The sequence below is a fragment of the Suricata suricatta genome, chromosome 2, assembly GCF_006229205.1.
Source record: "Suricata suricatta isolate VVHF042 chromosome 2, meerkat_22Aug2017_6uvM2_HiC, whole genome shotgun sequence".
Lineage (NCBI taxonomy): Eukaryota > Metazoa > Chordata > Mammalia > Carnivora > Herpestidae > Suricata > Suricata suricatta.
The window spans coordinates 25,466,497-25,478,671 of NC_043701.1; the positions used below are offsets into that span (position 1 = coordinate 25,466,497).

The 12,175-nt window shown below is 35.0% G+C and overlaps 1 long non-coding RNA gene across 2 annotated transcripts in view; it reads left to right on the top strand.

Moving 5' to 3' along the window:
* The window catches only part of LOC115305382, a 102,908-nt gene that overhangs the window by 35,299 nt on the left and 55,434 nt on the right, over positions 1-12,175 (top strand). The window lies entirely within an intron of this gene.

Below are 12,175 nucleotides of genomic sequence, written 5' to 3' on the forward strand. Positions count from 1 at the left end.
ATTTTTTTTGTGTGTGGTCTGTTGTCAGCCTATGACCTAACCATGCAGCACCTTGTGCTCCACTCAACAAATGTTAATTTAACAAATCCTAACACTTGTTAAGAAATGTTCATATTAATAAACCCTTTCTTTTCTCCCTGTGTCATGCAGCATAGAGGGTGCAATAAATATTTGGTGATATGAATTTAGAACTTTCATATTGTGAAATAACTTGCTACATTCTATACAAAGTTTATCCTATCATCAGGACATAGTATATAAGAGGAATTTTAAAAAAGAAAATCTTTTAGTATTTATTGTACCAATATGTGATATAACCATGGACACATCATGTCCACTAAAACAGGCACCAGTAAAGTATAATATAAGGGATCAAATTCAGTCAACTGCCTGGTTTTTGTAAATAAAGTTTTTTGAAACACAACCACACTCATTCTTTTATATTTTGTTTATGGCTGCTTTCACATTATACTGGAACATTTGAATAGCTTCAACAGAATATGACCCAGAAAAAAAAAACCTGTATACTGCATTAAAATATAATTGGGTATAATAAAACATCCCTTTATACATGGTCTGCATATAACATATGTGCTAGTATTTCATAATTATTAGATCAAAATAGGGCTCCATTATGGCTTTTTTTTTTTCATTACAAGAGATTGTAAATTTGCCTCTGGAATTGATTTGTCATTGTCTCACAGTCCTCATCTAATTACTATGGTTCAGACAGTAGTTGTAGATAAATGTTTGTTGAATACTTATTCAGTTTGTCCATTTAATCAGAAATTTGTCAGCTGTAATGTTGTAGGTAAATGTTTGCTGAATACTTATTCAGTTCATTCATTTAATCAGAAGTTTGTCAGCTATAATACATGGTTGAAATGTTAGTATTAATAATATGCTGAAGTGTTAATTATGGTTTTGAAACTGTACCATTAAAACTAGCATAAGCTTATTAATTGCAAATATTCTTGATGAATCTGTTGATAAAAATGTGAAGGTAGAAGCTGTTGAGTCAAGAAGAGTCTCCTTGGTGCTAGTGAAATAAAACTAAAGAAACTAGCTTGCTTACCAACAGGAATTTGAGGCTGAGAACCATTGGGAAAGTGGAAGAAAGCACATCGTCAGACACTTGGAACCATTCCTTGAAACAGAAATAAAACAACCCATCACATAGAGCAAGATACACAAGGGAGAAAATGGCAAGAATTCAGGTGACACACTACAAATGAGAAAATTTTTCAATAGAAAAACTTGAAATTAAAAGCTTGAGATAAATGGAGAGGAAAATAGGGACAAACATGAGTTAACCCTAATTGTGCCATGTTTCTAGCCTAGAACAAATAGGCTGAAAAATATTAGAGTGACTTTCTTTCTTTATCTGTCTCTTAATGTGTTTGTTTTTAATACAGACTTATTGATTCTAAGCCTTTGGAAATGAGATTTGGATTTGCAGTTTAAGAAACAACAGTCATGGTGATAGTCATACAGGTTTAAGAATCACTGCACTGAGGTAGGAATGAGTTAAAATTCTATCACAAAAATTGAATTTGGTACCAACCCTCTCATGTTGAGAGTCTGACATTCTCCTGGTGATTTTAACTCTGACAACTGTTCTCTCATGTTTCCCTTGGTTTGAATTCTTGTCTTAGTAATTCATTTGATGTTTGGTCCATTGTGGATCCTTGTTTTGCTTTTGTCTTTTATGTTTTCTCCTCATAAACTTTCCAATTTCTAGATGCCAATATAGTAGCAGGGCCATTTTTGGCTGCAGATAAACTGACAGAGGCTGTTGGCATGGGTTCTAAGCAACTCTGTCTTTGAATTTCCCTGTCATTAACCTACTCCTACTTTTTGCTATTTATTCTTGTTTTCTACACCCTTTAGGTTATGTTTTGTAGAAATGGCTCATTCTTTCAAGAATCTTCACAAATAAGTCTGGGTCCCTCACAGATTAAATTTATTTAATCTTTTCTGACAACTGCCAAGCCACCCTCTCCTCTTGTAACAGTTGAGTCAAAACTTGTAACTATTCTACCTGGAATTCTAATTTCAGTTGAAAAAACTATTGATTATTCAAATGCCACTAATTAATGTTGTTCCTAAGTGTGTCATATCTTTTGATAGAAGCATAAACAAAGTAGTGAAAGAATAATTATTTTTGCCTGCCAAGAGAAAATTCACAGAGAAGGTGACATTTGACTGGTTCTTAGAGATTGACAATAACAATATCAAAAATTTGAGGAAGAGCCTTTTACATACAGTGATGGAAAGATCAAAATGAAGTAAATACAAAAGTCACAGAAGTTCATGGCACATTTATGAACATCAACAAATAAGATACAATGGTAGAAGCCAAAGAAGAAAAGAGTAGATTGCAACCAGATTGAAACCCATGCAAGTAAATTTTAAAGTGCTCAAAGCACAGTAAATAGCTAGCAGCACTAGTTGATTCAGAAAATGGCATCATGTTTTCATTTTGGAAGATGACTAGAAAATGAAAGATAATTTTTCATATTATTATACTTCAAATAGCCCTCACCCCTTCTACCTGGCTTATTCTGTTTTTGTTTTCTTAGTACTCGCCCCTACCCCTTCAGTTAACATATTTAATGGCTTAAATCTCTGTAATTTACTGATCTCACATTGGCATTCCAAAATTTTCTTGTTGATTTCTCATCATGAGAGCATTATGCTCAGAAATAGAGTCTTGAGAGCTATATAGCTGAAATTTTGCCATAATTGTTTTAATATATATTCTTCATTTGTCTATTAATTTTCTGTTGCTGGTTCTTTTCTGATCACTACATGTCTTGATTTGAGGTAACTCAATAAGGGGCAGATACTTACTCAAGAATAATCTTGGAAGGGGATAAAAGAGTGTGGCAAATACAAGGAATCTGGCCATTACACAAAGTGGTATTCTCTAATGTGTTCACATGCAGTTTATTACTTTCTTCAACTCAAGAGGTGTATTTCCCTTATTTTTAAAAAATTTATTTAAATTTGTGTTAGCTAACATATAGTGTAGTATAGGTTTCAGGAGTAGAATTAGTGATTTATCACTTACATATAACACCTGATGCTCATCTCAAGTACCCTCCTTAATGCCCATTGCCTATTTAGCCAATCCTCCCACTCAACCCCCCTCCAGCAACCCTCAGTTTCTTCTCTATATTTAAGAGTCTATTATGGTTTGCCTCTCTGTCTTTATTTTTCCTTTCCTTGCCCTATGTTCCTCTGTTGTGTTTTTTAAATTCCACATATAAGATGTCATGACTCATACTGCTATCTCTTATGTCACAGACCTCTGATTTAGAGTTATCTCTTTTCAACTGGTTCTGATCAGTGGCAGATATTCCTCCCCTTCAATAATTCTAAAAAATTGTTCTTTCCTAAAGAATAGGAGGAATAGGAGGGCAGAGATTGGAGTTAGGCTTCACAAACCAGGGAATTCCTGCAACTAGAAGAACCTGGAGGAGGCTAAAAAGGATCTTTTCCTAGACTTGAGGGGAGCATAGCCCTACCAATACCTTGATTTAGGACTGTTAGCCTTAAGAACTGTAAGAGACTGTTTCTACTATTTTAAACCACCCATCTGTGATATCTTGTTACAACAGTGTTAGGAAACTAACAGACCCTCTATCTATTCTTTTTCTCTTGAAAAATCTTATTTATCCTGGATCCAATAAAATTTCATTTCTTCAGTGGAAACTTTTCTGAGTCCACCAGTGCATGGATACTGAATTTCTCTAGCCTCTGTACTTTCACTGTCTTTTTAAACACTCTTGGCCCAAACTAATTACTTTGTAATATTTTTAGATATTTGCATATTGGCCCCTATTCTGGACTTCCAATTCTTTTGTGGGTTGGATAGTGTTATAAGATCTAGATATTTTTCATCCAACTTTGAATATTAGAGTTGATATCTGAGGCCACAAATGTCAAGCTAATGTTTAGTGATAAAACTTTAATGATACTGTTTAAGAAGCTGTTCACACAAGTGCTTTTGATCATACAAAGCAATGGATTATCCATTACTTGCATTTACAAAGAAAGATAATGAAGTCTATCAAATATTTACATGGCAGTTACCATGAAAATTAAGTGAAATCTCTGCCTATTCTGTATCTTTATTCTTAAGAAATTTTTTTCTAAAAAGAGACAAAGATCTTTTCCATATAATTTTAAAAACTGAGAACTTCCAAGGTCAACTAACTTATAACCTTGAGATTTTTAATGTTTTTTTTTTTTTTGGAAAGAACTTTTAGTGTTACAGAAAACAGTTCATTTGAAATGATGACCTTTGTTTGGCAACAGGTTGATTGTCTCACCACTCCTGTGAAAATAATCTGCTGATTCTGACATCATTCATCTAGTTCTGATTAACTCAATTATTTTAAAGTTGTATTAGAGTTCTCCAGAGAAAAAGAACCAAAGGGTTGTATAGAGATATATGGAAAGAGATTTATTATGAGATATTGACTCATACAATGATGGAAGCTGAAAAGTTCCATGAAATATCTAAAAATAATGTTTTACAAGTGATCTGGGTATCCTTTAGCTCTGTCAAGCTGATATGTAAAATTACACTTTATCTAAGAAATATTAGTGTTTCATAATATTTTGTTTTCCAAGTAAGATAAACAATGACTAACAAATTCAACTTTAAAACACAGTAGTGCACAGTGATCTTTCATCATATTGCAAAGTTTGTAGAATAATGTGTACCTGAGACATACGAGGTTCTTAGCAAATACATTCTGATGAATGAAAAAATGGCCATAAGTATATAAGAAAAAGGGCTGGTTAAAAGGAAAGACCATTATCGGGGCACCAGTGTTTCATTTGGTTAAGCATCCGCTTCATCTCAGGTCATGATTTTGCAGTCTATGAGTTCAAGCCCCGCATTGAGCTCTGCGCAATCAGCTTGGAGCCTGGAGTCTGCTCTGAATTCTGTGTCTCCTTCTCTCTCTGCTCCTTCCCCACACATGCTGTGTCTCTCTCTGTCTAAAAAATGAATAAATGTTAAAAAATATTTTATTAAAAAAAGGGAAAGACCATTCTTTTTTGGACAAGTAGGAATAGATTTATATTGCCAGGCAATGATTTAATTTTTATTTAGGATTTATAATTCATACCTATATACTTAAGTATTTTGCTGCAAAAATGTTGACCTAACATTAGAAGGTGAAAATATATTTGAGTCTTTCAATAATCTAAGAGAAGCTGTTAAAATTTAGAATATTAAGGATGACAAATTCTTCTAATTCTGAAGCCCAATTCTCTAGTATTAATTCAGTCTCAGACTATGCAGCTACTAAATTTGGTAGGTGGGTGAGAGAAAAATCAGTCTAGAAAAAAATAAGGCATTCATCAAAATATCCACTAAGGGCTCATTTTGACTGTAAATGGCAGAAATCCAACTAGAATACACTTACTGAGGGAATGGAATTTATGGCTTACCTAACCAGAATTTAGGAATCACAGCACATTAGCTATTCTCAGAAATGACTGAGAACAGGAATTTGAAAGGTGTTGCTCATTCTGTGCATCTTCATCTTGAAGTTTTTTTCTCACCATTCAGACTTCTTACAACTAATTACCTAATTTAGCCTCCTTGGCACTGGCAGCTCTCCGACTAGTATGTGTTCATTTTTGCTATGCCAGGGTCATTGCAAATCATACTACAGTCCTCAGATTTAAAATGTCACAGTGGAATACATACACTCATTAATCTGATTTTGCACACATGTCCCAAAATACCATTAGAGTTCTCAGATACAATGACTCTAATGCCCTCATCAACAACATTGTTGGTGTCGAGAGAGGAACAACCCTCCTCCCCCAAATAAGAGGGTGCTACGCTATTCCTGGATCAAGAATTAAGTAAATTCATTCATTGGAGATTATTAGCTAGAAACCATTATCATTAAACAGAGGAAAGCTAATTTATTAGGCTTTATACAATTCCAAGTAACATGGAGTGACCAAAAATGAAAAGGTATGTGTAGAGAGGTTGGGGGTGGAGAATTCTATGTCTTACTGATTCTGCAAAGAACTATTTTTGTTTCTTTTTGTGTTCATTTTTAAAGTTTTTGTTAATGTTTACTTATTTTGGGGAGCCAAAGACACAGAGTGAAAACAGGGAAGGGGCAGAGAGAGAGGGAGACACAGAATGTGAAGCAGGTTCCAGGCTCTGAGCTGTCAGCACAGAGCCCAATGCAGGGCTTGAACCCACAAAGCACAATCATGACCTGGGCTGAAGTCAGACGCTTAATCAACTGAGCTACTCAGGCACCCCTTATGTTTGTTGGTTTTTAGAAAATAAATGTTAGAGATCTCCTGTAGTAAATGAATAGTTACATATTTTAGGGTGCCTAATTCCTCCAATGGATTTCTTAGAATGTAGGGAAAATCCTGGCACAGTAATGTTAAATACTCATATATACGTCAATGTGGGTTGACTCCTATGTGCCTGAGGAGAGCTCCGTCATAGAGTGTACATCTTGGGACAAATATATACAGAATTGTAAGTGACTTCACCTGCCTGGTTATCTAAGGCAACAGAATCAATGCTGACAATTAATTGTGTGACAGTTCTTGCTGCCAGATTATCTCACATTTCAATGTTTCATATAAGTAAATAGGCCATTATAAATTATAAAACAATGTAATTTTTGTGGGGAAACCACTAGCCACTGAAATAAAAAGTTTATTTCAGAATGAATGTAATATACATTTAAATAGAATAGAAATGAAAATTGAATAAGATTTATAAAGAATTCTACCAGCAGAGACACTGTTATATTTCCTTAAAATCCTATGCATTCCACTACATTTAACTTTTAATTTTAATTTCAGTTTAAAAAACATTAAATTTACCATTTTAATCATTTTTCGGTGTACAGTTCAGTAGTGATAAGTATATTCGCATTGTTGTGTAACATCTCTGCACTATTTAGGTTTTGAATCCACGTAGATTATGGATCTGGAAAATTAGAGTTGTGTTTTCAATTTTGGAATGAGCATAAAAAAACTCGGCAGGCTTTTTTTCTAGGGTATGATCCCAACTTTGATACTTCTCTTGAGTATTTTTAGAACTCGACCTCTTCCTCCATTGCTGTGGATATTAGGTGCCCAGAACTGAAAAGGGACGTACTCTAAGGAGGTTTAATCCTGAGTTTATAAGATTAAGTGGTAAGTAAAGGAGTAGAAAAGGGGGAGTGTTTTGGTTGATTAGAGAGGTTAATAAAGCAGAGTTCTTGAATTTTACAGTTTGTTGTATTCTGTCCCAAAGTGATAGGCTGTATGTACTGCTAATTCAGATTTTCTATTTTGAAAAAAAGCACAGCAGTGTTTATAATGTCATAGATGAACTGATAAAAGTGAATTTTTATTTTCTCAAGCAACCCTTCTTGGTTTGAAGTATCCTCATTGCCAACAGATTTAATTCATATGAGAAGGGCAGACTTGAATGGCTTCTTTCCAAAAACACAAATGATGGAGTTGTATGTGTATTATTTCAGTCAAGACTTAAGATGTGTCTCTCAATGCAAAAATAAGCTTGTCACTAGAAGCCACAGACAGATCATGGGTTAATAACTTTCAAATCATTTATACTTAATGAGACTTTTTGCATAGGTTTGAAGGAGTCAGAAACATCCTCTCAAGTCAGGGAGTTTCTGTCTTATTAACATGGAATGAATTAACTCAGAAAGAAAAGACAAAGATTTACCTTTTCTTGTGAAAAAGCAGAGAAGCCAATAGTCAGTTTTTATTTATTTATTTTTTAATGTTTTATTTATTTTTTGAGACAGAGAGAGAGCATGAGCGGGAAAGGGCAGAGAGTGAGGGAGACACAGAATCCGAAGCAGGCTTCAGGCTCTGAGCTGTCAGCACACCCGACACAGGGCTCGAACTCACAAACGGGAGATCATGACCTGAGCCAAAGTCGGAGGCTCAACTGACTGAGCCACCCAGGCGCCCCAATAGTCAGTTTTTAAATATCATTTTTATTGAGGTAAATCTACACACGATAAAACTTACTAACCTAATTGTACCATTTTCTTATTGTTGACAAATGTATGTAATCATGTAATCACCACCAAAATCATGACTGTTTCCGTCACCCCCCCCCTCAAAATCTGCCCCTTGTGCCTTTTGCCCATCTTGCCACCTACTGTCTTTGGGCAACCACCCACCCACTTGCTTTCTGTCTGGTTTTGCCTCTTCTAAATGAATGGAATTTTAAATGAATGAAAGCATTTCACTACATAGTCTTTTGCATCAGCTTTTCATTTAGCATAATGCCTTTGAGATTCATTTGTATCCTGTATGTTCTGGTAGGTTGTTTAGTATTATTTTATATAGACTCTTAAATACAGAGAACAAACAGGGTTGCTGGAGGGTTGTTGGGTTGGGGGATGGGCTAAGTGGGTGATAGGCATTAAGGAGGGCACTTGTTGAGGTGAGCACTGGGTGTTAAATGTAAGTGATGAATCACTAAATTATCCTGAAACCATGATTAAACTATATGTCAACTAACTTGGGTTTAAATAAAATTAAAAAAATAGAAATACTCCAATTTGTTGATTTACTTAGCATTCACTAGTCAGTGGACATTTGGGTTGTCTCCAGTATTTGTTTCCGATGAAGAAAGCTATCATGGAAATCTTAATACAGGTCTTTATATAGGCATGTCTTTTCTATTTTTCAACTAATCTAAGAGTCAACTGGTGGGTCATATAGTATGTGCACATATACCTTTATGTGAAAATGCCAAATTGTCTTTCAAAAGTGGCTGTAACATTTTGTACTTTTAGAAGCAGTCTATCAGAGCTTCAGTTGTTAAAGTCAGCAACAGTATAATCAGCCACTTCATTTAAGCCACTGTAGGGTGTGTGCGCTATAATCTCATGTCTTTAATTTGCATTTTTCTTATGGCTATTTTTATGTCCTTATTTTCCATATGTATATCTTTTTTGGTAAAATGTCCAAATTGGAATGTATGTCTTATTAAAACTTAATTGAGTTATAAAATATTTTTACATGTCCTAAATTTTATCCTACATATATTTTCCAAATACTTTGTCCTGGTCAATGACTTGCATTTTAACTTCCTTTAATAGTGTCTTTTTTGGTACTTCTTGGCATTTTAAATTTTTATTGTTAAGTAATGATATACATATGTGTATATATATACATACACACACACACACACACACATACACTGTGGCTATCTATAATTTATATTCAGGTTCCTCTAGTTTTAGCATTTTATATAATCATGGTATATTTATTAAAACTAGGAGAATAGGGGCACCTGGGTGGCTCAGTTGGCTAAACTTCTGACTTCAGCTCAGGTCATAATTGTGCTGTTCATGAGTGTCAATGCCACGTTGGGCTCTGTGCTGACAGCTCAGAGCCTGGAGCCTCCCTCAGATTCTGTGTCCCCTTCTCTCTCTATCCCTCCGCAGTTCATATTCTCTCTCTCAGTCTCTCTCTCTCTCTCAAATATTTTAAAAAGCAAAATTAGAATAAAAAGGGCTATTAACTCAGGGTTGGTGAACAGTGGTCTTGAGTAGTTAAGAAAATACTGAACACTGTGTATCCACTGACCCTGATCTAGAAGAGAGGCAGAAAAAATGAATGTCAATCACTTGAGAAGGTTTCTAGGAAACATTAATATGCTAGTATAGATATCAGGTTTCTTCTGTTAAAATAGAAAAAAAACCGGTAGAAGGCTCTCAGTAAATGTAAAGGATCCAATAGGTGATTACATGAAAAAAGCCAAAGATACCAAATGTCTTTAATACATAGAGACCATAATGACTTCATAAAATCTTTAAGACTATGAAATTATCGTTTTAGCTTTAGGACAGAGTCTCATGTATCCTGTGTTGTCAAAAACCAACCCAAATCTGGAAAGCTTGGGGCTTAGTATGGAATAACTGAGAACACCTGACAGAAATAGGGAATTTAGGGATAGAAACTGTAACCGCTCTGGAGTCTTTCAAAATTATTTTAGTATAATATTACCTGAAACAAAAGAGAACAACTTCTAGAGTTAACCATTCTCATTTATAGACTTCCTTCAATCAAAACATTTTGACTTCTTCCTAAAAGCATACTTATTAGTAGTTGGGCAGCCAACTCTATTTAGCCATACAGGGAACAGGAGGTACAGATATGGCCCTTCCCAGGAAGAACTCAGATTGATGACGGGGGTGTGTGTGTGCCCACCAGTGTACTTTATGGCATATGAGCTGTACTCTAGGTGAACATCAAAAAACTAGAGAACAAAATGTTTCAAAAATATGCTGCTCCTTTTATCTAATTCCAAAATAACAGCATAGTTTGCAACGTAAACAAACAAACAAACCAGAAGATTAACATTGCTGTAACAGTATTAACTGAACTACACACTTTAGTCCAATTTCAGTTTTCCTGCTGTCATTTTTCTTTTCCAAGATCTCAAGATACCACTGGCATTAGTCATTATGACTCCTTGGTCTCTCTCAGTCTTTGATGGTAATTCAGTGATTCCTTTTTTCCTTTTTTTTTTTTTTAATGACTTGAACACTTTTGCAGAGTATTGTTCAGGTGTTTTGTACAATGTCCCTTGTTTTGAGTTTGATGTTTTCTCCTGAGTAGATTGAGGTTACCACCCACGTTATGTGCTCTCCTCATATCAGGAGTACATGGTATCAACAAGATTTATTTTTGGTAATGTTAACTTTCATCAGTTAATTTGGGTGATGTTTACTAGGATTCTCTACCAGAAAATTATTATTTTTCCTTTCTATATTAATCAGAAGTGATTCACTAAGACATGCCCAACTCATGAGGTAAAGTGTTGAACTCCACTTCCTAATGGGAAGATAATCAGAGAATTTGTGGACATATGTTAAAACCTCCAAAGTAATTAATGACTATTTAGGAGAAGAATCATTGAGGCTCTGCAATGATCATGTTTCTCCTTAAAGTTTTAATCGCTAATTGCAGAACTTACTGTAGCAATTACTACTGTATGTCCCAATGCTGATTATCTAGCACAGTTTCTTCTACTATGACTTAGAATTATTCTGTAAAGAATACCATAGTTTTCCCTCCTCCCCTACTTATTTACTTAGTCACTGTTCGTTTATATCAGTATGAGCTCATAGACATTTATTGCATTCTTTGATTTATAATTGAATTTTATAATTATTGTTGTTTATTATTTTTTAATATATTTTAAAAAATTGTTCCAGGGGCACCTGGGTGGCTCAGTCAGTGAACGGTCCAGCTCAGCTAGGTCATGAGCTCACGGTTTGTGGGTTCAAGCCCCACATCAGGCTCTGTGCTGACAGCTAGCTCAGAGCCTTGGAGCCTGCTTCAGATTCTGTATCTCCCTCTCTCTCTGACCCTCCCCTGCTTGTGCTCTCTCTCTCCGTCTCTCACAAATAAATTAAAAATACATTTAAAAAATTAAAAAAATTATTCCAGATTTCTAGGGCACTTGGGTGGCTCAGTTGGTTAAGCATCCAACTCTGGATTTCAGCACAGGTTGTGATCTCAGTTTGTAGTTTCAAGCCCTACATCTGTCTCTGTGCTGATAGTCCATGGCCTGCTTGGGATTTTCTCTCCCTTCTTTCTCTGCCCATACTCTGCTCATTCTCTCTCTCTTTCTTGCAAAATAAATAATTGTTCCAGATTTGGTCATTGGAAGCTCTTTCAGGTGTAGATACAGCATCTTTTTGACCTGATCCTATCCTTATTCTCTTCCTCCTCCTCCTCCTCCTCCTCCTTCTTCTTCTACTTCTTTTTCTTCTTCTTCTTCTTCTTCTTCTTCTTCTTCTTCTTCTTCTTCTTCTTCTTCTTCCTCTTTACTTTTGAGAATCAATAATAATAAAGTATTGAGTACATTACAACAATAGCAAAGTATTGGCTCTCAGCATTTTCTTCCTTTCTATAGTCTACAGAATGCTCCAGACTCATAGTATTTTTTTCTTATTTCATCACAGCATCAGCCATTTCTTCAGAGGTTCCTGAGTTCTGTTATTGAAAAATGATATTTGGAATCTAAGATATGGAGTCTGGGTATATTCATTGATACTGGAATTTCACTGCCTCTAGCTTTCTCAGTTAACAGATTTAGGAAACTACACATATATATCTATATATATAT